The sequence below is a fragment of the Alligator mississippiensis genome, chromosome 4, assembly GCF_030867095.1.
Source record: "Alligator mississippiensis isolate rAllMis1 chromosome 4, rAllMis1, whole genome shotgun sequence".
In the NCBI taxonomy this organism is placed as follows: domain Eukaryota; kingdom Metazoa; phylum Chordata; order Crocodylia; family Alligatoridae; genus Alligator; species Alligator mississippiensis.
The window spans coordinates 119,778,993-119,801,725 of record NC_081827.1 but is presented as its reverse complement, the minus strand read 5'-3'; the positions used below and the strand labels follow the sequence as shown (position 1 = coordinate 119,801,725).

Genomic DNA, 22,733 nt, shown 5'->3' with positions numbered 1-22,733 from the left:
AAAGAAATAACTTTTATAATAAGTTTTCCAGATACTCAGGGTCTCTGTTTTATTTCTTATTGGGGGGGGGGGGATATGGGGGGGATATAGAAAAGAAGATGTTCAGAAAGCATTAATGGAGCTGGTTCAGAAAATGTGTAACCAGTAGGTAAGTCTTCAGTGTTGCTTGAAACTGATTTTGGGAGCTGTTGAGTACCTGCATTCCACTGAGTCGGGTAGGGGTTGAGGGTAAAGCTCTGTAAAGCTTTGTGGAAAGTTTTTGGTCCAATCTGGATGAAATCCATGATTTTTAATTTGTCTGCTTAAGAAATTGTCCCGAAAGTAGCTTCAGACAAAACTATTTTTCATTTCAATTTTTACGGCATATACATTACAATAGATAAGTCACAAAATTAAAAAACGAGAGCTTTTTAAATGAAATATGCCATTGCTTTTTCAGAGCTATTTTTTTTCTTTTTTCATAAATAAAAAGTTGGCAAAAACAATTATTACAAAAAACATTTTGATTTAGAAAGCATTACATTTTTTGAATGAAACCATTTTAAATTGTTTTTTCCAGTCAGTGCTGATGGTCAGAACTTTGTCCTCTTGGATTTTCACTGCTGTTTATGTGACCTAATGAAAAGGATATTGGTTTTAGTTCCTTGATAGGTTTGACATGAGAATTCCCACACACAATAGGGAATAAGTTTGTGGCATCATTAGTTCCAATCTAGGACTTGAATTTCAGGGTGTTACCAAACAGGAGAAAGGGGATCAGGATCAGTCCTTGGTGACAATGCAAGCTAACAATGCAGTTGCATAGGTACAGGAGTTCTTTAGATCATTTAATTTCCAAAGATCCTAGATTTGATCCATACTTATGTTTCTGAGGCCTGTGACTAAGGCCAATTTTGTTGCATATTGGGAGTAGAAATGGAATGGAAAAATTCAGAATTTTGGATCCAGACTTCTAAGGTTGATCCAGCATTCCCAAATCAAGAAATAAAGGGTTTATAGGGTTTAATTGGTTTATAGGGTGTTTGGTAGAAGATCTCTTCACTGCAGTACACTCTATGCTCAGAGATGGACTTAAATGGAACTCTGTATCTACATCCCCTCCAAATTTTGGAAAGTCTTGGTTTCTGATCTGAATCCAAATCTGAATTTTGCTTAGTCCTTTCTATATTTTCACTTCTTTCAAATACTGTTTGCATTTAGAAAAGTAATTGTTTTCCCTCAGTCCATCTTACATTGTTGGTTTTAGATGGGTGAGAAAGTTTCAAAGGTCAAAAGTGTCAGTCACTTAAGAATCTATATTTGGAACTGTGTCTGGATGAGACTGAATAACAAGCCACGTGTAGACAAAATGAGGAGCATGTGTGCATAACACTTTAAAGTGGGCTAAATGCTTTTGCACTGCTTTAATGGTGTCAGCATTTGCACGCCTCAGCGGAGTATTGTGCATTAATTCCAGCCGCTGTAGGAATTTTGGTGGCATAATGCGCCTTAAATGACTTGGGGCGCAGCAAACTAAAACTTTTAGAGGGGTTTTAGTTTGCTGCCCCTACAGCCACGGAGCGAAGCACCAGGCTTCATGCAGCTCAGGGGCTCTGCAGGAAGCCCTGCAGGTAGCCTGGCAGCAGCCTGGGAAAGCAGGCTCCACCCAAGAAAACCTGATTTTTTTTCCACCCCCCCGTAGCCTGCCTGCCTGAGCTGCACAAGGGCCCAGTGCTTCACTCTGTGGCTGCAGTGCCCCCTGGGACTGCCCGAGCTTGGTGCCTGCAGGCAGGTGCCACCTGGGGGGGGTGGGGGGGGTGCACTGCTGCCACAGAGGGAAGCACCACCTCCCCCCTGCCCAGGGACAGCTTCGCCCACCAGCAGCTTGCCCTTCACTCCCCACCACCAGAGAGGCAGGTAAGTGTGGGGTGTGTGCACGACATCGGGGTTTACTTTGCCCTAAATTGAAGCAGTAGGTTTAAAAGCCCACCACTTCAATTTAGGGCCCCCGTTTCGTCTACACATCCCCACCTTTTCGAATGAATTTTAAGTGAAAATAAGATTTTCTGCAGGGCAAAAGCAGGGAAAGGCTACAATAAAAAGAGTCAATTTATCTAGTAGGAATGTAAGGAGGAAAATCTGGGTGGGAACTATAGAGGTTTTTGTGTCAGTGTGGGCATTGAACTTTAATGATTACCCATTCAATAGGCATTTACACTATTTGCTATTTTAATCCAGAGTTAGCTAACTATAGTTAGTTGTCTGATATCCTGCAGCTCTGTGTGGTCCTGGAGAGTTCTGGGGCTGATAATGTAAGATGCATAAGAAGAACTGCTCTAACTGGCCCAGGAGAAATGGGAAAGGGAGGAGTTCAGGATAAAGAGAGGGAAGGTTGCCAATTTAAGAAAATATTGAGAAGAAAAAAGGCACTGTGTCCAGTAGTGTTGGCATTTTTTTTTTGTGACAGCTAGAAACCCCAGTTTGGGATTAGAAATTCCTTCTGTAAAAACAGGAAACAAAAAGATGCCCCACCCTCAGAGCTTACAGTCTTAATAAAGGTGGTATAAGGTTATGCAAGCATGGTTTATGAGGAGAGCCATATTACTTGGCTTCCTTCTACTATTATAGCTCAAGAATAGACCAGGGTTACAAAAAAGTGCACAAAGCATCAATTTGAAAATAGGTTCATATCACATGGCCTTGGTAGAACTCCTGTAGCTGGGCGCTTGTTGGGATGCTTCTTTTTTTATATCTTGCCTCATTGGGCCTATGTGCTGTTACTTTTCCTTTGATCAGAATAGGCTGCAGACTTCTCTGGCATTTTGTAGGCCAGGTGCTCTATTTCTTCCCAGAAATAAGATCAGGCAGACCAGCAGCTCTAGGTTCCAGGACCCATCGGAACCCAAGATCCCTGATCAATTAGTTTTTGCTCAGGGATTTAGCTCAGGATTTTGGCCTCCTATAAGTACAGTAGGATATAGCACAACAGAATTCGGTAGCAGAGCTCGTAGACAAACCCACACTTGCTAGAAGTCAAGAGTTTCTCTCTTACTGCCCCATAATCGGCTAGTAGCAGCACTCTCTTGGTCCTATACTACACTGTCAGGTTCACACATCTCTTATGCAGTTTAGCATCAATATAGAAAGCAAAGAGTGAGAAAAACAGAAGAGGTACTTTTGGGCTTGCAACGTCTAATATTCATGCGAACGGTAGTAAAAAAAGTTGTTTTGAGTGGCTCTGGCTTTCCAGTTGAACATGTCACTGAGTGACAAGTTCATGATGACTTTCACATTGAGGCAGGAGGAATATGAGAGCAGTCCTTTGTTACTTGTTATCTCCAGGTAAATCTGTATTGGATGAGAAGGCTTTATTTGAACTGCAAGAATTAAGTGTAAAGGCAGCTTGAGGACAAAACAGTCTGCCAAAACAGATACTGCCACTGTAAATGGTTCTGTTTAATTATTCATAGTTAATATGCTGCAAAGAAAACAGAAATAAAGATGCAAAAAGCAGTTTGCACCTGGCCAATTTCATTCAGAGGCTTGCCAAATTCTAAAAGCCCATAGAATTTGGAGGGAAAAGGCCTTGTCATACCACTGGTTAAATTGGATCATTGTTGTGTTTATAGTGCAGGTGGCAGAAGCATTATGAAAAAATGTGCATGGTCAATTTGCTTTGCATAGTAGTTCTTTTGTAAGGTGTGGCTGTATGCTGTATATTTACTGTAGTTCTTAGTATTCATTTAACAGTTACTGTTGTGAACAAAATGCCATGCCTAATCCCTATTGAGCACTCCCAGTGCTATGGTAATAGAAGACATTTAAAAATTACTTTTCACCGAGAAGATCCCAAACCACAAAGAACAATTCTGAAGCCTTAAAAGCACATGAATTTCACTCTGCTAATTCCACTGGATAGCACCAAGATCCTAAGAGTCCTTTCCCTCAGGACACTGAGGGAAGTCTGCCAGAACACCATGGGCCAGATTCTGTGAACAGCGGAGAAGCAGAGCAAATCCCAGCTCCACGTTTTGGTTCCAATTCTGTATCGGCCCCAGCTTCAGTCCCAGTGCATTAGACCAGGCCAGAGGCTGCTCCTAAGTGTGCTAATGACAGCTTCAGGTTATGATTCAGCAGCCAGAGATTGCTGGTGTGTAGCCTGCTCTGACTTTACACACTTCCCACTTAAACTAACTGCTTGACTAGCTTCACCTCAGGTATGGATGATGCTACAATGGGGCAGTCCTTTGCTAAGAACATCTTTCTGCTTTTCGGTTTATTTATATCATCATAGTCTTGCAAGGAGGCAGATGGCAGTGCGGGATCTGAGACCTATAAATTATTTCACTCACTGTTGAAATGCTGAAATCCAGGTTTTATTCCTCCGGTAGAAATACTACAATACTACCTGACATTTCTGGATAGAAAATGAAGATTCCTATACCCTTGTGGACTTCCAAGAAAATGGAGGCTAGCAGAATGAAAGGTGCATGACATGCCAGCTATAATATCTCTGTTCTCTTTCCTGCTATCTTGGCCACCTGGTAACTTCTCTCCTTCCTGCCTTGGAATTTTGGTGTGATCTTTGGCAAGCTCCAAAATGTTTCCTCTTCCTTGCAGGATTGTTGTGAGGCAATAAGATAGAAGATGCTAGAAAGGTATAAAAAACAGAAGGCCTGTTACAAGCTAGGAAATATTAAGGGTCTATTTAAACAGCAAGTATCAATGAGGCAGATTTGAGATCTGGTTCTCCACGCTCTCATTCCAGCTAGACATCTGTGACCAAGAATGCTCCAGATATTTGGAAGTGGGGAAGTGGTAAATTAAGTACATATATGTGCACTTTTCACCCCAGGAGAAGATAAGTCTGGGCTTGGCAGCATGCCTCAGAGATTGCTCTCTGGTTCTTAATAACATTGCATTGCATTTTATTGGGTGACTGTTAGTTCCTGAGTTAACTATTATATTTTTGCTACACTTCATTATACGTATCTTTCTGAGAAGATGAAAAGGAGGCTTGGAGGAAGCTGGAGAGGAAGTAAGAAGGAATCCCAGGGAGGAGAGAAGGAGCACAAGGGAACAGTCAAGCTGGTGATATGGACTAAGTACAGAGAGTTAAAAAGTTTGAGGCTGAATTGATTCAGTCTCTGCAAGTTAGTCTAAATTGAAGAGATTGAACTGATAAGCAAGTGAACTGACGTTCACTTTTGATTCAGGAAATGCAGGCACGTGCCTGCGGCGGCTCAACCCAGAAGCTGGGGAATGCTAGAGCACACCTCCCAGCCTGCCAGCTCCAAGGCTTTTCCCCCCTGCCCTGCTTGGGCGGAGGGGGCGTGGCCAGGCCCAGCTCTGGGCTAGCTAGGGTCTGCCTGGGCAGGTGGGAGTGAGCAGTGCCTGCCAGGCTGAGGAGGGGGTGGGTGGCTTGAACAAGAATAGCCCTTTTTCTGAAGCAAGCATGTATTGAACAGAACGGAACAACCTTGCAGAGTCCTCCTGCTGTGATTCTGGGCTGCAAATCAAGAGACCTTGTGGGCAGCAGGAAGAGGAAGTGGACACACAGCCCAGTCTGGCTATGTGCCAGAAAACTAGTTTGAATGGAGGAGAAGGACACCTCTGCACAGCAGATGCCTTCTGGGAGCAGAGACTGAGGCAGTTTGTCTCAGGTCCCCCCTCCTTCCCTTCTCTCACCATCCTAAGCCCTGCCCCCTCCATTCCAGCTATGAGCAAGAAATAGCCTGGCAGAGGCTGCCCCCTCACCCCTTGTCACCCAGCTGTCACTGCTCAAGCTAGGAAGCAAATGGGTGGGGCCATCCCTGCTCTCCAGAGCAGACAGCACAGCCCACCCCAGGGCTTCAAAGCATCCTGGGATGCTGGGGGACTCTGATTTAACTTGAACCAGAAAGGGATCTGGGACAGAAGTTCCATAAACGAGTTTGACCTAAATCTGTTAAGCCTGATACTACATTCAATCAGGTTTGTCTTAAGCCATTTTCAGCCGTTTTGAAACTAGTTTGTGTGCAGTGAGCTTCTATTCTGTTACAGGTTTAAATCAGTTTTTGAAGACTTAAATCAGTTTATGTGTAACTTCTGTCCCTAGCCAAGGTGCTCAGAAGCTGTTTAAGAACTCTGCTGACAGAATCTATGGTGGCAAAATAAAGACTGTTTGAAGCAGAGGTGTCTGCTATGCTGTTTGGGATGTTGGCACTCTGACAACCCTTCTCTACTGTTCCCCTTCCTGCCTTTGAAGAAGAGCCAGAGTCTTGAAGCCAGAGGCTTGCCCCTCTAGAACTTGGCTGAAGGGAGGAAGAATGGACAAGGCTTTTCATGGAGCTCCCAGGCAGAGCCCTCCCTCCCCCCTGAAAGGAGAGATCCGTGACAACTTTACATCAATTCAGTACCACAGTATAGGTGGTATCACCTCCTCTTTCACATTAGCCCTAGAAAGGCATTAGTTAACATAGAAGAGCACAGTGAGCTATATTTTAACACCTCTCTCACTGTTGCTGAGTGGATAAACATTGCTGTGTAGAGAAAGGGAGTTGTTTTACAGAGGGTTTATACATTTCAAAATTTCATTTAATTCCAGTTGTGGACAATCAATAGCTCTCCATCCCAAAAAGCTGCAGCATCCTTTGAGAAAAGGAAAGCAATGAGGTCTCTGACTCTAGGGCAGTCCATTCAGCTGGTTGCCTAGTGGCAAAAACATATTTATACCTCTTAGTCTGAAACCAAGTTAGAAGGCAGGGTAGATTTGCATCTTAGACTAATTTAAGCTTTCATGAGCTAAAGCTCACTTTCATCAGATGTTGAAAGCCTTGCAGTCTCCTGCCTCAAAAGCTGCCTAATTTCTGACAGAAATATTTGTCAAAATCGAACCACCTTTGTAGATGGAGTGGATGCACAAGCAATGCCTAATGAAAAAGTGTTTGCTGGCATTTTACCAAGCAGCTCTAATAGACATTGAAGTGTGATTGAGTCAGGTAAACAAATGGAAAACAGGATCCAGCTATACAAATGCACATCCAAGCAATGAGAAAAGCAAAATGCTAGGTTAAAGGTGGGTGGGGTCCCTGACTTAGAGACAGATGGGTCTGTAGCAGTGCCTCATGTAATGGGAAGCTTTGTTGCTGAGTAATGTCCTGTTGGGTTCTCTTCCCAAATCTGCCACTGACACAACGTGATGTTAGGCAAGTCACTTAACTTGAAATTCATTTAACGTACTTTTTTCCCCACAAACTGGAAGCAAGATAATTATGCCTTGTCCTCTTTATGAAGTGCTTTGAGACCTACACATGTAAGGTTCTATATAAGTGAAAAGCTTGATTATTACAGTATCCCCTGGTTGCTGGGATACCATTATATTAGGTATTATAGGCTGTATAGTGACAACAGAACTACTCATTTACTTACTCTCTCCTAAAGTAACTTGTTTAATTAGACCAGGATGCTGCTGCTAAGTTATTACTTACCTTTATCAGAAGCTATGATATATTTTTGCAGCTGCTCATTCTCTACCAGTTTTACAAACAAATTACTGCCTGAGCCCAGACTATTTAAAAAATGAAGTTTGCTATAGCTGTCTAATGTATATTCTTGTGCTTTTTTGTTCTTTTTTGTGCATTTTGTTCTTCCCTGTGGGGTTAGTTTTTGAAGAGCGGTGAGTCATTCTACTTGGGCTTTTACTGTTTGAAATTAAAATTGGAAATCTTGCTTATATTTTCTTATAGGCATCTGCACCTTGCTTTCTGAAGTAATGCAGCATCTTATAAAAGTTTTATCAGAAGAGAGCTCCTTCTCAGAGCTGCCTGCACTTTCTGATCTGTCACAGTGATGAGGCCCAATTGGATGTTTATAAAAATGTAACCATGCAGAGGGAAGAATTGCTTATTTAACTGGGAGACAGAAGTAATTGGAGAAAATGAAGTTTCCTTACTTTAGGTTTTCCTTATCATTATGATTCTGAGGCCAGCTTGAAGACATATTAGCCTTGTTCATGGCTCCCATTGACATCAGCAAGACCCATAGGTACACAGGACCTTTGTAAGTATGGCCTTTACTGTCTCATATTAGGCCCGTTAAATGTACAAGCTCAGAAGCTTGTTTCGAAATTTTGGACCAGGTTTCTTCTGTTTGGGGTCAAATATAAGTTCCTGCAAAGTTGTAGCAGCTCTAACAGCTGAACTGCAATAAATAATAACCCCTAGTGTCTTACACCTTAAACATGCACTTCATGCTGACCGCACACTATTGGGATGCAGATGGCTTTAGTATTAAATACACATGCCACCACAAATCAAAAACATAGTTTTTGAGGACAGAAGTACAGAGGAATGAATGACCTGTAGATTAAGACACTGGAGGGAAAGAGTCAAGGTTCTGTTCTTGTTTTTGCCTGCTCCCACATGTAAGCAGAAGCTTTTGTGCTGTTTTGCACAGGGGCTTTAACCCAGCTCTTAATTTGCCTTCTGCCAAAAGGCAGTGAACTCTATATTATAAATTCAGTTTTTCAGAGACTTAGCATACATGCTTGCTGACAGATTTTCTTTCAAAGAACTCAGATTTCATTTAAATTCCAAAATAAGTGGTCAGATTAACAAGAGAGTTGGGTGTATTGGATCCTGAGCTCTATGGAAAATCTGATTTACAAACATTGTAACAAGAGGTGCTGGAAGTTTCTAAAAATCCAGTCCTTATTTAGGTGCTAAATGAGAGCCAAGTTTTTAGACAATTTGGCCCTGTTTGAATGTATTGTGCATTCAGAAATATTGCCATGAACTCTTGATAATCTAGATCTTCACGTAGGAATTTTGTGAGGATGTGTTAATGAATGCATGACATACAGTGGTAAAAATAGTGGTGAATGCTACCAAAAAAAATCTATAACTATGCTTGGAACAACTCCTTTGGTTGGACCTTGAGAACAGTTCTGCCTATTTGACATTCTAATGGCCTATTAGAATTATGCCACGAGGTATCCAGGACATGGAACATTGCAATTTACAGACAGCGATTCTATTGGCATAAAATTGAAAAGCTATAAAATATTAAAGGGCAGGCTTTTAATGAAGAGTAAAAACACAGTCTGAATTTGTAATGCTGGCTTTATAAAAAGGAAGCGTAAAGAATACATAACACATGTTCTTGCAAACTTCATCGGAATATTCATTTGTTGTCAGATGGACTTGCATTTACTAGATGACACTGAATAGTGAAGGAAATGGAAAGCAACGTTTCTGAAAACAAAGTGCATATTAGCAGCTGTAGGTCAGGGGTGTCAAATCCTTGGGGAGCAGATCTGGACCTGCCAGTGGCAGCAGGACCAGTGGCAGAGGCACTGAAGCAAGCAGCATCAGGGAGCTGCAGGGGTAATAGCCATTGCTTTTCCTGCCATTCCTGAAACATGTCCCCAACAGGACTCCATATCTGGAAATTCTTTGGTGGGGTCTGCCCTCACTCTCCCTCCTCCCCCCCATATTCTTAGCTCCTTCAGGAACCTTGTGGGCCAGACAATGTGGCTCTATAGACTAGAAGTGGTCCACCGGTTGTATGTTTTGACACAGCTGCTCTAGGTCATTCCTCTCTATAAGGTTTCTCAAGATGAAGCCATGTATTAAAAGGTGCAGAGAAACTGATTTTGTAATGAAATAGGTAATTTCTGAAGATAAATGTATTGTAATTATTATTTCTGTTTTTATGATTTGCTCCCTGAAAGACTACAAGATGACACAAAAGAGTTGCCTCGTCTTACTTATGTTAGTCTTATGCCTGTTTGGAGTCACACCTGACTTGCACCATGTGTCTGAAAAGTCTTGAGCTGCCTGAATTCCATGCTTTACTTTTCATTTTCTGTTCTGATATTCTTTGGTTTTCTTTTACCTCTTGTCTGTTTCTCAAGTACTTTCCCTCTTTTCATTTTCTCAACAGTTTCAAAGTCTCAAGGTTTTGTTTTTGATCTTGCAAATCCTGAACATATGAACATACGCATATGTCTGCTGGAAGATCAGTGAACTGTAACAGAGCTTTTATTGATCCCTGTATGAGATGTTCAGGTTGTCATTTAATGGCCCCGGGACCATGTCCTTCATTTAGTTTTCTACATCCAACATTCATATTTAACAAATAATATGATGAATCTTCAGTCACCAGCACAGCTGAAGTCAATGTTGCTTCCTTGTTTGAGAATTATCTTCTAAATTTCCTAATTACACACACACTCTCACACACTTGTAGCACAGTGCTGCAAGGGGAGTGGATAGCTTGACAGGTCTGATACTATTCTTGTTTTCTTTTTCAAGCATTTCATTTACAATCTCACCTTTCATTCTCATCTTTGTGTCTCTTGTGCCTGCTTATCCCAACTTAAGACACCAGTGAGAAGTGCTGAGAGAATGAAATGATATCTGGTATGTATCAGCAATAAATAAAGTCCCTTGAGGTAGTCTCTGCCATGTAGGAGTGATAAGTATGAGAGAGAAAATTGGTTCCCTCATGGTTGGTGGTTTTCCTGGATCATTTCAGCAGAGTTCTACAGTTTGGAGCTATTGAACACTCAGTTTGTATCCCTCAGAGTATCAAAATGAGTTGAACGGATACCACAAATTCTTTATTGTAGTGCATGTGTTCTCTCAGAATTACAGTGAAGAACCAAGGATGTAATTCTGGGTAGCAAGCAATTTCTGTCCTTAATCCTACAGTACTTCACTTGCATGTATTTCCTATTGGTTCAACAATTAGTGTCCCCTTCAAAAATACATAGGACTTAATGGTTTTAGTTCCTTCAGAGCCTACAGACTCTGTTGATTAGACAACTTATAAATATCTGGCCAGAGGGGTAGCTTGATGAACGACATGTGCCCTCAGTGGCTGGGGGGGGCACAGCAACCGCCTGCAGGTGGTGGTAGCAGGGGCATGGTGGCGGCGAGCGGGGACCGCCCGAAGGTGGCTGTAGTGATGTTGGTGGCAAGGGTGGGCTGAGTGGAGACTGCCTATAGCTGGCTGCGGCAGTGCTAGCGGCAAGGGAGGGGATGGTGAGTAGCGAACAGGGACCACCTGCAGCCATGTCAACAACAAGGGTGGGGGCAGCGACTGCCCACAGAAGCTGGTGGCGGCTTCGGTGGTGGCCAATATCAAGGGGGAGCACGTGTCCCCCCCATACCCTCCCTACGTGTTGCCTATGCTTGACAGGATATTACAGCTCTGAAATTCCCTCCCTTTTGCAGTTTGTCACAGCCGAAGCCTGGACAATATTCTGGAAACACTGTAAGACCCTTTTACTTGGGCAGGCCTTCAGGAGGTGAATTTAAGTTCTGGGATGTTGTCTAAGGAATTTGTTCTATTAAATATTACAGTATATTAATATTTTATCTATCCTTATAATTTATCTGTTTTTATTTTAAACTGCTCCCCTTTTTCAGGAGGGTGGCATATAAATCTAGTAAATAAATAATGCCCTCATTTTGCTTTTACTTTTGGTTGGTTGTTATAGAGTGGTCAGTGATGTTAGCGATGCATGAACAGCAAAAGTTTAGGCATTTTGACTCTTGATTTGGTTATCTATTGAGAGTGACGTAGTCAACCCAGGTGTTCAAAAGTCATGAATCAGATCCATCGTAAATTGTGAAAACACCTTCAAAATGATGAAAGTTTTTTTGTCTTTTTTTCTGATTTGGACCAATTTTCATCTTATTTTCACAACCATAAGAGCTGGAAACCTGTTCCTGTTTTTTAATGAAAACTAAGGCTCTTAAGCAAGCATATAAATCTAGAAGCTAAAGATTTAAGAAAAATACCAAATATCAGGAGACATGACAAAATTGCAAAAGTTGAAAACACTTCCGCTTCTTGGGTTGGAAATCAGGCTGTTTTGTGAGCGTTTTCTTTTTTTTTTTCCACTGCATTCTGGTTTTATCCAGGTGAGAAATTCCAAAAGAGTAGCTTTTTGCATTGTATTTTTGGCATCTCTGCTTCCAGCTGGAATTACTCAGTGTGTACTGAGTAAAACAGCATGTCCCATTCTCATTTGCATTAATGTAATCAGGTTTGTTTACCATAATCTTTCCCAAACAACCCTCTGTTAGAGGTTATGGCTTCCTTTGTTTTAGCCAGACTTATATTTAATGTAGTCAGAAAGAACAGGCAGAGATTTAAAAAAAAAAAAAAATGCGCCTAACAAGCTGCATGCTTAAACAAAGTTTAAACCACTATACCAATGTGCATAGGAGAATACAGAAACTATATGGTCTTTAAACCTCAAAGAATAATTCAGCATATTGGAATTTTCATCATTGCCCAATTTCATTTTCCATTTTATTCCATCTCAGGATGATGCTTTGAAGGTAGCTGGTTTAAGTGCTTAAATCCCTGTGCTACACAGGAGAATCAAAGAGTGCTTTCACAGTTTGGGAAGTGGAGTTATTTGGGGTTCATGTTGTAAGTCTATAGCCATTCACTGTTTTCAGTAGCACTGGGAACTACCAAAGAAAGTTGGGTCACATGAAGTTTGCATGTCCAAGGTTCTGTTTACAGTATTTTCTAGGGGGGATGCATGAAGAATGAGCCAGAAGGTCATTGATCAGTCTCTTGTGAGGTCTGAGGAAGAATCAGCAGAAGTAGGCAAGAGTAGGATAGTCTGTGATCAAGTTCACTGCTAACATAAAGCAAGCATGCAAGCATAACTCCTGGTCTTCAACCACTTTGCATTTACTATGTTATTAATAAGGTAGGTCCTTTATTGGGAAAGAAGGCTGAGGACAAGTGTTTCAGCAGTACTGTAGTGCTTTAGAGAAAAGAAAAATAAAGATTTAAAATAACATCTGTCTTTTCATACACATAGATTACGACTTGTGTTTCATTGATGCCTTCAATTTTAGCACCTGGAAACTGATTGTTGCAAAGCAGAGTCAAGTAATTACTGAATTATGCTGTGGATATGTCAGCACTTCAGAGCTGCTTGCTGTCACTTGGTGCTCTACTGAGAGACACAGTTCACTGTCTCTTGCTAAACAGGTTTTGATTTGTTTAATCTGTTTCAAGAAGATGAATAATTTCAGGTAATAAATAACAGAACTCATGCATTCATTGTTCTTGAAGAGGCACTAGTCACTTTCGCTCTGCCCCCCGGGTTTTCTACCTCCACGTCACTTCCTTGATTAAGCGATGGCAACTGCTGATGCTATAATGAGACCGAAACAAAACACTCCATGGTGCACTGTGTAGAGGGTGAGAGAACAAATGCATGATAGGTATTAGTCACATTGTTTAGTGTACTACTAGAAGACACTTCAGTGCTATGGCGCTGAGCACAATATAAGAACCTACATAAAATAGCAGAGGCCATATACAGTGCAACAGACTTTGAGTCATAAGCTTTGAACTAAAGGTTTTTTAGTCATGTTAGAAAGGTCACAGTCCTATCTTTGACAACAAAGCTCATCCTTCAGTTGTCCATGAATACCTGTTAGAATGTCTGTTTTAAGAATCCTGCATATTGGGTCCTAACCTTTATATAACTTTTATATAACACTTCTTTATGGTTGTACAAGGACCTTTCATCAGAGAAGCTCAAAAAGCTTTACCATCACTGAATTCTTGTCACAGCATCTTTAAGAGTAGTATTATGTATAATTCTCATAGCAACCCATAAAAAGATATTCCCATACTTATTTTCATTATGGGAAACATTAAAAAACTAATAACAGTCTGCCAAAGATCACACAGCAAATCAATCATAAATAGGGTAAATTTGACAGAAGTTTCATCTCCTAAACCAGGAGTAGCTATTGCCAACTTGCCACAAGTGGCACAGGTAGCCTATGTATGCGGTACACAGTAGATCAGGGAAGGTACAGGCAACACAGTGGCAGATAAAGCAGGAAGCAGAAAGAAGAACAGCAGATCGGGCAGGAGAAGGGGAGTAGAATGGCACTTGGGGAAGGGGTAGGGCTAATTTGTGGCACACGAGGAAAAAAATCTTAGATCCCCACTATCCCAGACCATTACTCCAACCATTAGACTGTAGGTAGAAGTAATTGGAGAAATTTTGATGGAGCAAATTCTGTTGAAATATGCAGTTTTATAAAAATTGAAACCTTTTGGAAAGTGAGATCGTTTTTTTAAACTGTAAGAAAATGACCTATGGAAATAGTTCTGACATTGGCAACATTTTCCATTTAGACTTTTATAGCATTTTTTTTCATTGTGAAATGGCTTTTAATTTAGAAATTGTAAATTTTGTTGTTTAATTATAATACAGAAATGAAAATCAAAACAGAACGTTTCAACTTCTCTGAAATGAAGTTATTTTGAAACTTTCATTTTTTTTCATTCCAGTTTTGAACAAAGCTTGATTTCAAAACTTTTAAGTTCTTATGAAAATGGAACTTCTTTTCCCTACCCAGTTCTATTGTTGGTCCTTGTTATCCAGTATTTAGCACAATGGTTCTCAACTGGGCTGATGTACCACCCTGGCATGCCCTGAGAACTATCAGCATTGTCACAGTGCAGGTGGTGCTGCCACTGCTGCAGCCTTGTAAAAGGGCCTCATGTACATGGTATCCAGCCAGACTGGGAAGGGCTGTGGCAGATACACCCCTTCCTGTGAGATTAGGGTTCTCTGATAAGATTAAAATAGGCAGGAGAGCTGGTTTGTGCTGCAGCCCTTCCCATTCCCATCCCCCAATGTTCCTCCTGGAAACAACTGCACAGGACCATTCCACCTTTCCCACACATCTCTGTTTCCAGGAGATGCCATGCAGGGTCAGGCTGCAGCACAAGTTGGCTTTCCTGTCTGCTTTAGACTTACTAAATTACTCTAATGAGGCAGGGGAATGTGAGCTCATATTGCCATCCTTCCCAGTCCAGTTATGTACAAGGTGCACAGGACAGTTTTACCTGGCAATAGCAGCAGTGGCAGCAGCCTGCTTGAGAACTTGGTTTAAGGGGTAAGGTGAGGCAGCACAACAGTGGTTATCTCTGTTCTGATACCTGTGCAAAGTGGGTATAAAAGACCCTATTGTGATGTGGTAGCATCTCACCCCTCCTCTCTACAGTTATAAATGACTCTTCATCATGTAGGGCAGTGGAAAATAATGGTCCCTAGTGGTCTAATTCTTATTATGCTTCTCTGATTTTTCAAAGGAGCCATTTTGACAATTGTCAGAAGTGATAGATTGTGCAATTTATAGCTCTTCATAATCTCTAAAGATCTTTAAAATTATTTCCATGTCCTTTGAGAGCTGTGGCTTTAGACTCTTGCATGACCCTTATCACCACATGGCTGAGCAAATGAAAAGAAATATGCAGAAAGGAACTCACAAATAGAAGGGATTTTTTTGTGACCACTCATCTATGTCTTGTAGTACATAAGGACATGCAATATACTGGCCAAACACTCTGCATGAGCGTACAGCCCCTTTATGCTTTGGACATCTTACCTTTAACCCTCCATTGCACTCTTTCTGGCACAGAAGACAATCTTGTCCATGGTTGGGCCCTTAGCAAAGTTCCCACTGTATGCTTATATGGAAATCTAATGTTCTCATACCTCCCTGATTCTTTGCTGGAACTTGCTGTGGGAGCTGAAATGGTTACCTAGACCCACAGTCATAAAACAGAGCAGACCTTGTTCTGATTTGGCTGCTTCTGACAAATTATGCAGAGAGAAAAATTGTGGAAAAAATATACGTGAGCTAGCCAAGAGAGAAAAATAACAAGGCAAAAATAGATATTTTTTTGATGTTGCACGTAATATCCCAAATTATATTTTGTTTTTGATTTTTAGTTTTCTTTGAAAGAGTATCTGAAAGTTCTCCAAAATTGTATCTCTGTATTTCTGAAAGTGTGTGTGTGTCCAGTGGTAGAAAAACAAATGGCACAGTATTCTCAAGTGTATAAAAACTTCACTATATTGAGTGAATAAGGCTGGGAAAACTTTTTTTTTTTTTTTTTTCCTTTTTCTGTCTCCTGTAATTTGTCAACTTTTACCACAATTTCAAAGGCATGTGGCCAGGACTTATAAATGGATATAGCTAGCTCATTAAATTGACCGGCATAGAGAATGAAGATGGAAAAGTAATGACAAAAAGAGGTAAGAAATGAATTTAGGATGGATAGAAAGTTGTACCCAAAATACATCCTCAAAATTTTCTTTGTATCAGGATTCGAGAGCTCAAGGATGCCTTGGGATGGTGCCATTAACACATCTTCCATCCATTTGCACTGTCTTCCCATTTATAAAGGCTTCACAAAACCAAGCAACAGATTTTGGCCCACAGAGAGGGTGCGTGAAGTATAAGATGTCCATTTTGCTGAAGAGGATATTAGCTTCCCTGAATCTGTGTTTGGGGTGCTATTGTGAAGTTGGGAGTGGGACTTGAGCTGCTTCCTTCTGCCATGGTGTGATGTGAAAGACGAATTAAAATTAGAAATGTTTGGGTGTGTTCTCTTGGACATTAGGAACTGAACTTTGCCATGTGCTGATTACTTTCACCCAATCCAAATGCTTCAGTACTGGTTCAAGGGGAAGCACGTGAGGAATCCCATAGATGTTAATAGCAATGAAAGCTACCCTCCTTCCAACCTGGTATCAGATCGGGTGGCAAGCATTCAGGGCATGGTGATACTGCATGAGAGAGCTGTGAGTTTCTGCGCACACAAATACCATAGGTAGCTCAAAGGCACTGAGAGCACCAGAAACTTCAGTATGAGATCCATAATCCTGTCTGGTGTTCTGGTGACTGAAGTCTTGTGCCACTGTGTTTCCACTGCTACCAGTACCCGAACTTTCTCTGTTAAAAGGAACTTGAGTATGTCAGCATTTCCTGTAGCCACATTCAGCCACAGTGCAAACACCCTTAGCCACAGGTCTCCAAAATATTTTACATTTCATTAAATAGCTACCTGTTTAATTTTTTTTTAAAGAATGGTATTTAAACCACAGCATCTGCAATAATTGAGTGGAATAATTATTTTTAGACATAATACTGTAATTTGACTTCCATAAATATTTTGAATAATCAGTTATTACTTTGTAAGGTACAATAGCCATCTCATGACATCTAAATTAAGTGTATGTTTGAGAACCTTAATTGAAGGGATTATCCCAAATGTTTAGATGACTCATTGTTAATTATCTTTATTGCATCTCAACAGCTGCATCATCCCATGTGCAAGATTTATACAGCATGTTGTTACAGGGGCTTAAACATGTGCTTAACTTTAAGGTTCAGAGTAGTCCCTTTATTTTCATCACAATGCTACTTACAGAAATGAATCCAGGATTTTACAAAGGTGGGGTGCAGTTGCAGTGACAGGTGCTGCAGGGGTGGCTGTACCTCCCACTCTCAGCCACTGTCCCTTAATCCCCCACCCCACAAAGACAGGTAGGCAGCATTGCAGGAGCAGCAGGTAGGCAAGTCCTAGGTAAGCATTTTCCCCTCCTCCCCTCTGTGCTCAGTGGTATGTCCCTTTCCCTCCTGTTGTTTCTTCTTTTCTGCCAAGTGTTGTTCTCGAGATAAGAGGGGCTCCTATCTGTTCCCACTGGGCTGCACAGGGGCTGTACTCACTGGGGATTGTGGCAGTTGGCAGGGGGCATGTTCCTCCTCCCCATTCCTGCTCCCAGGCTGGCAGGGAACCCCTGGGGGAAGCAGGCAGGTAGAGGAAATGTATCAGCCTACTGCCACTTCTGCTGCAGTCCCAGGCTGAGCCCAGCACCATGCAACCTAGCTGGAGTGGGCAGGAGCCCCCCTCGTCCCCTGGGTGCTGTTGCAACGGCTGGCAGGGGAGGAAGGAATAGCAGGGAGAAGGGGAGGGGAGGGAATGTGACTGTGAGCAGGGAGTAGAAGGGAGTGGGATTACTTTCATGACATAAGTCCCTGGCTGCTGCTCTGGCAGCATGGTCAGAAAGCAGGTGTGTGGCCATGCCACTTCACTTCCTCCGGATCTGCCATGACTACGTGCATGCTTGAGGATCCTGCTTGGTCAGATACAGTCCTGAGTAGATGCCAGGAGTGTTTAGTTGTCATCAACAGCATCAGATTTTGTGGGGGGTTAAAGAAACAAATGGCATCATTAAATCCTCTCCTCTATGTGCCATTTAGCAGTGGTGACAGCTGCAGAACTGAGAGCCCTGGAGACTGACAGAGAGTATGAGAAGTGTCACAGCGGGCACTGCTCACATGCCTCAGCCCAACAGGGATCTTCTGCATGGGCTGAAGCTCCATTTTGATTTCTGTGTCCATAGAAGCCTTGTCCTCTCTGCTGAGACTGACCAGAGGTGTAACTAGTAAGTTTTGTTCCCTGGGCAGAACCGTGCTGAAGAGTGTGTTGGAGAAGATCTGTCTTATCTGCTCTGTATATCCCAGCTGAACCTGCTCCAGTTATTGTTGCTGCTGTAGCAGTGGCATGGCATCCCTGCACCTGCCCATTCTGGTGCCCCATCCAAGTTAGCTCCCAGGGCTGATGCCCAAGTCATCCACCCCTAGTTATGCTATTGAAACTGAACACCCATGTGGATTTGCAGCTGTTTTTCTTTGTCAGTGGTTTTGGACAGTTTTTTTTTTTTCTAGAGAGGTCCTTTATCTCAAGATCTTCCAGGAAAGCTCGGTGTTAGAGATGGACATCCAGCTTCCGAGCTACTGGCTGCTGGATTGTTGGACAGCTGTGCGCCAAGCAAATATCCTAGTCCCTGAGCTGCACCCTGTGACTGTCATGGCAGTTGAGGATACCAGGGGCATGGAAATACTCTGCTTATGCCTCATGTATTGGGGGACTTCCCTGTGCTGTGGGAAGCCTCCCTCACCTGACTGCTGTTTTGCAGGCATCAGAAGACTAGAGCTTAGCTGCCAAAATAGGCAGGAGAATTTGGCTTATGAGATTTAGATCTGTTCCAGGCTACTTCTAGTACTTGATATATACCACCAAACAGGGGTTGTCCTGTGGTAATTAATGACTTCTCTACCTTGCTATGGTGAGGGATTAACCTTGGACTAAAAGGCTTCATATTTCATTACCAAGCCCTCCCCCACCCCAATTTTTTCTACTCAAACACTAGCAAGAACACCTGGGTCTAGAAAGTGCATTTAAAACCCACACAAAAGTTTAAATCTGAAATCTTACCCTAATTTAGGTTTTCCTTTAGGACTGTTTGTTGTCTATGAACTTTCCTGAGTAATTTGTGCCCTGCTGTTAAACTTTATTACACAAAATGCCAAGGTTTATGTTAATTGAGGAAAATGCAGTTAAAGTGTCTCCTAATATATTTCCCTTGAAATGCATGAAGATTACAGCTGAAGCAATAAACTCATAATCTCTGCATACTAGAATGGAAATGTTTGACATTAACAGGCTTCTTTTAGAATTGAAATATCTGCAGCAAGGACATCAAGAATTTACCAGCCAAACCTGCTCTTGGGACTACATTTGAACTCTATGGACCCCAAATTTGGGTATTTTTGAGATTCAAAAAAATACATTTAACTCTTTTTTGCATGTTTTCATGTTTCTTGATTTTTCAACCAGAAACTGAAGCCGAAAACTAGCACAAGACAGAATACTCTTATGATAATTCAGAACTGACTAAAGACAAAAAGTGCTTGAACTTTTGTGAGAGTTTGATCTCTGTGTATTGCAGGCTGCATGACTTCCATGGAAATGGGGTTTTGGTGAATCCATAAATAGAAAGATTTGCATTTCTGCCTGCAAGATAGACTGGTACAATATGATCTGGCATGGAATGACTTTAAGAATCTTTGGGCTTCAAATAAGAGGAGTTGACATTTTATGGTATGTAGTGGGGGAGATTTTTTAGGTTGGTGGACCTTCAGACCACTAGGCCTGTGCGAGTAGGCAGCTATTCGATCCAGCCGCTTCGGATGCCAGCTATCCAATCCAGAGCTCCAGACTGGGGTCCCACTTCGATCTGGCCAAAGCAGCTCTGAGGCTTCGGAGCCGCCTCGGAGATCCAGCCATAGGGTATAATGGGAAATCAATTAAATATCTATAACTTTTTTGTTTTTAGTCTGATTTGGATGAAACTTGCAAGGATGGTAGCCTCAGCTGAGAGCATGAAGCCTGCCAAGTTTCAAGAAGATCAATTAAGTCACAGCAGGGTGAAAGCTGCAGGGATGGTAGCCCCTGCTGCGGCCATGAAGCCTGCCAGCTGTCAAGAAGATAGGTTCAGGGTTTCTGGGTTCTGGGGCCCTGCACCTCTAGCTGCTGACAGGCAAAACTTGTGACATGAGTGCTTGTGCATCTGTGTCTGTCTTGGGGCAGTTGATTGTCTGTATTGATTATTTCCTCTCAGTCTGGTTTTGTAGGTGTTAATACTTGCTAATTAAGGTCAGCTGGGGTCTGCCCTGCTTTTCACCCTGCTGGCCACTTGCATGGCAGGGGGCATGGCCAGAGCTGGCTGGCATGACCCTGCTATCCACCCACCTCACCTAGGGCTGAGGCTGGGCCTGGGGCTGGTGTTGCAGGGCTGAGCTGAGCCAGCCCCTGGACGCTACTGAGGGCAGGTACGGAGGGGCAGGCCCAGGCTGGGCTGCGGGGGCAGGGCCCTTTCCAGCTGGGACTGGAAGCTGTGTTCCCAAATTGATCCCAGCTTCCGATGCCCAGGCTCGGCCCGACTGTCGTGGAGCCACAGCTGGCTGCAAAGGGCTCTGCCCCTGTGCTCTGGCCTGGGCTGGCCTGTCCACGCCCGCCCTCAGCAATACCCACAGCTGGCCTGGCAAAGCGGGCAGATAGCAGGGCTGGCCCTGGTGGCAGGGTCCTTCCCAACTGTCTGCAGCTCCATGACAGCCCGGCCTGGCACACATGGGCAGCGGCTGGCTGGGCAGCCGGACTGGGCATATAGGATGAGTCCTTCATGCCTGCAGCCACCACGGCCACCACTATGCTCCCTGAACATGGCAGCTACAGATGGATAAGCAAGTACCAGCCGGGGGTGTGTGGCAGCAATACTGGCTGTGGGCACACAAGCCCCCATGGTGAGCCGGTACCAGGGTCTGGGCCCGATGATACCTCTAAGCCAGCTCAGGTAGCCGGGGGCACAAAGGACTTGTCTTGCATGGCCAGTCTGGCTGCCAGGGCACCTGCCCACAGCTGCAGCGGTGTCATCTCTACACCCCTGCCTGGGCAGCCATCACCCATGAATGTTGGGCTGGGTTTTCATGAAGCTGCAGCCAGCTGGAAAGGGCCCTGCCTCCGTGGGCCGGCTCCACCTGGGGCTGAACCGGGCTGCCTGTGGGCACTGCTGAGGGAAGACACAGAGGGCCCAGCCCAGGCTGTGCTGGGCCATGGGCAGGGTTCTTCACAGCCAGTTGTGGCTCCATGACAGCCTGGCCAGGCCTGGGCACAGAGAACTGGGAGCAATTGCCAGTGGCCCCAATTCATGCCTGAGAGGGGACAGGGGACTTTAATCCCCCTCCCTGCCCCACTTTCACCTGAGGTGCTGCCCTGGCTGGTGTCTGGTCACAACCCCTCCTCAGGGAGAAACCTGACAAGGGCTGCTTTCCCCCTTCTTCCTCTCCCCACCAGGCACACCCCAGCTGGGGTCCCTGCAGGCCAGGGTGGGGGTTTAAATCCCTCCCCAATCATACTCAATGGCCTGCCAGGGCCTGGCCATACCCCCTCCCCCCCACCACCCCTGGTCAGCTTCCCTCCAGCTTTGCAGCAGCTGCCCAAGGGAACAGAGGGCTCACTCTAGCCCTCCCCCAGTTTCTAGCCTGAGCTACTACAGTCATGTGGCTGCATTTCCAGAACCAAAAGTGAATGTCTATTTATTTGAGAATCAGTTCAATCTATGCAGGTTAGATTAACCTGCAAAGATTTAATCAGTTCAGGCTTTGGCTTTTTGAATGTATGTACATAGCTCCAGTGACACGTGTTGCTTTAGAATAACACAGAGGATCTGCTCCTGTAGTCCAGAAAGCAATAACATAAAGCTCCAATGGCCCCAACCCAAGCTACAGCCAGCTTGGAAGTGCCCTGCCACCATGTCCCAGCCTGGGCATGCCCATTCACACCCTCCCTCAGCAGCACCGGTGGCACAGCATAGCTCAGCCCCGCAGCCCCAGCTTAAATCCTGGGTGAGGCGGGTGGATGACAGGACCATGCAGGCCACTATCTGGCCTCACCCCTGCCTCTGCCACAAGAGTGATGGGGTGGGGAAGGGACCATGACAGGGTCTGCTCCACCTGGGTCAGGCAGACTCCAGTTGCAGTTCCCTGCAGGGAGAGGGGAATAAAACCCCTCCCTGCCCCTTTGCCTTAGGGGGCCATTCCAGCTGGTGTCTGGCCACACCCACACCAGTGGGGGGTGTGGCCATATGCCAGCTGGCATAACTAGCCACACCCTCTTGCTCCAGCTGGAGAGCAGAGGGGTGTGGCCAGCCCTGTTCTCTGGAGCAGACAGCCCAGCCCAGGGCTGAAAAGCATGCTGGGATGCTGGGGGACTCTGATTTAACTTAAACCAGGAAGGGATCTGGGACAGGAGTTCTGTAAACTGGTTGACCTAAATTATTTAAGTCTGATGCTACATTCAACCAGGTTCATCTTAAACCAGTTTCAGCCATTTTGAAACTGGTTTATGTGCACTGAACTTCTGTTATAGGTTTAAACCAGCTTCTGATCACTTAGATTGGTTTATATGTAACTTCTGTCCCTAGGCTGGAGGAGGATGAAGTATGATATAATTTTAACTCTGTTACAACTGTTTTACACTAGTGGAATCTTACTGCCTTCATGGCCATAAACTGTTGT

The 22,733-nt window shown here is 43.7% G+C and overlaps 1 protein-coding gene across 5 annotated transcripts in view; it reads left to right on the top strand.

Moving 5' to 3' along the window:
• RERG (RAS like estrogen regulated growth inhibitor) overlaps positions 1-22,733 on the top strand; it is a 183,240-nt gene that overhangs the window by 48,232 nt on the left and 112,275 nt on the right. The gene's annotated exons all lie outside the window — the stretch shown is intronic.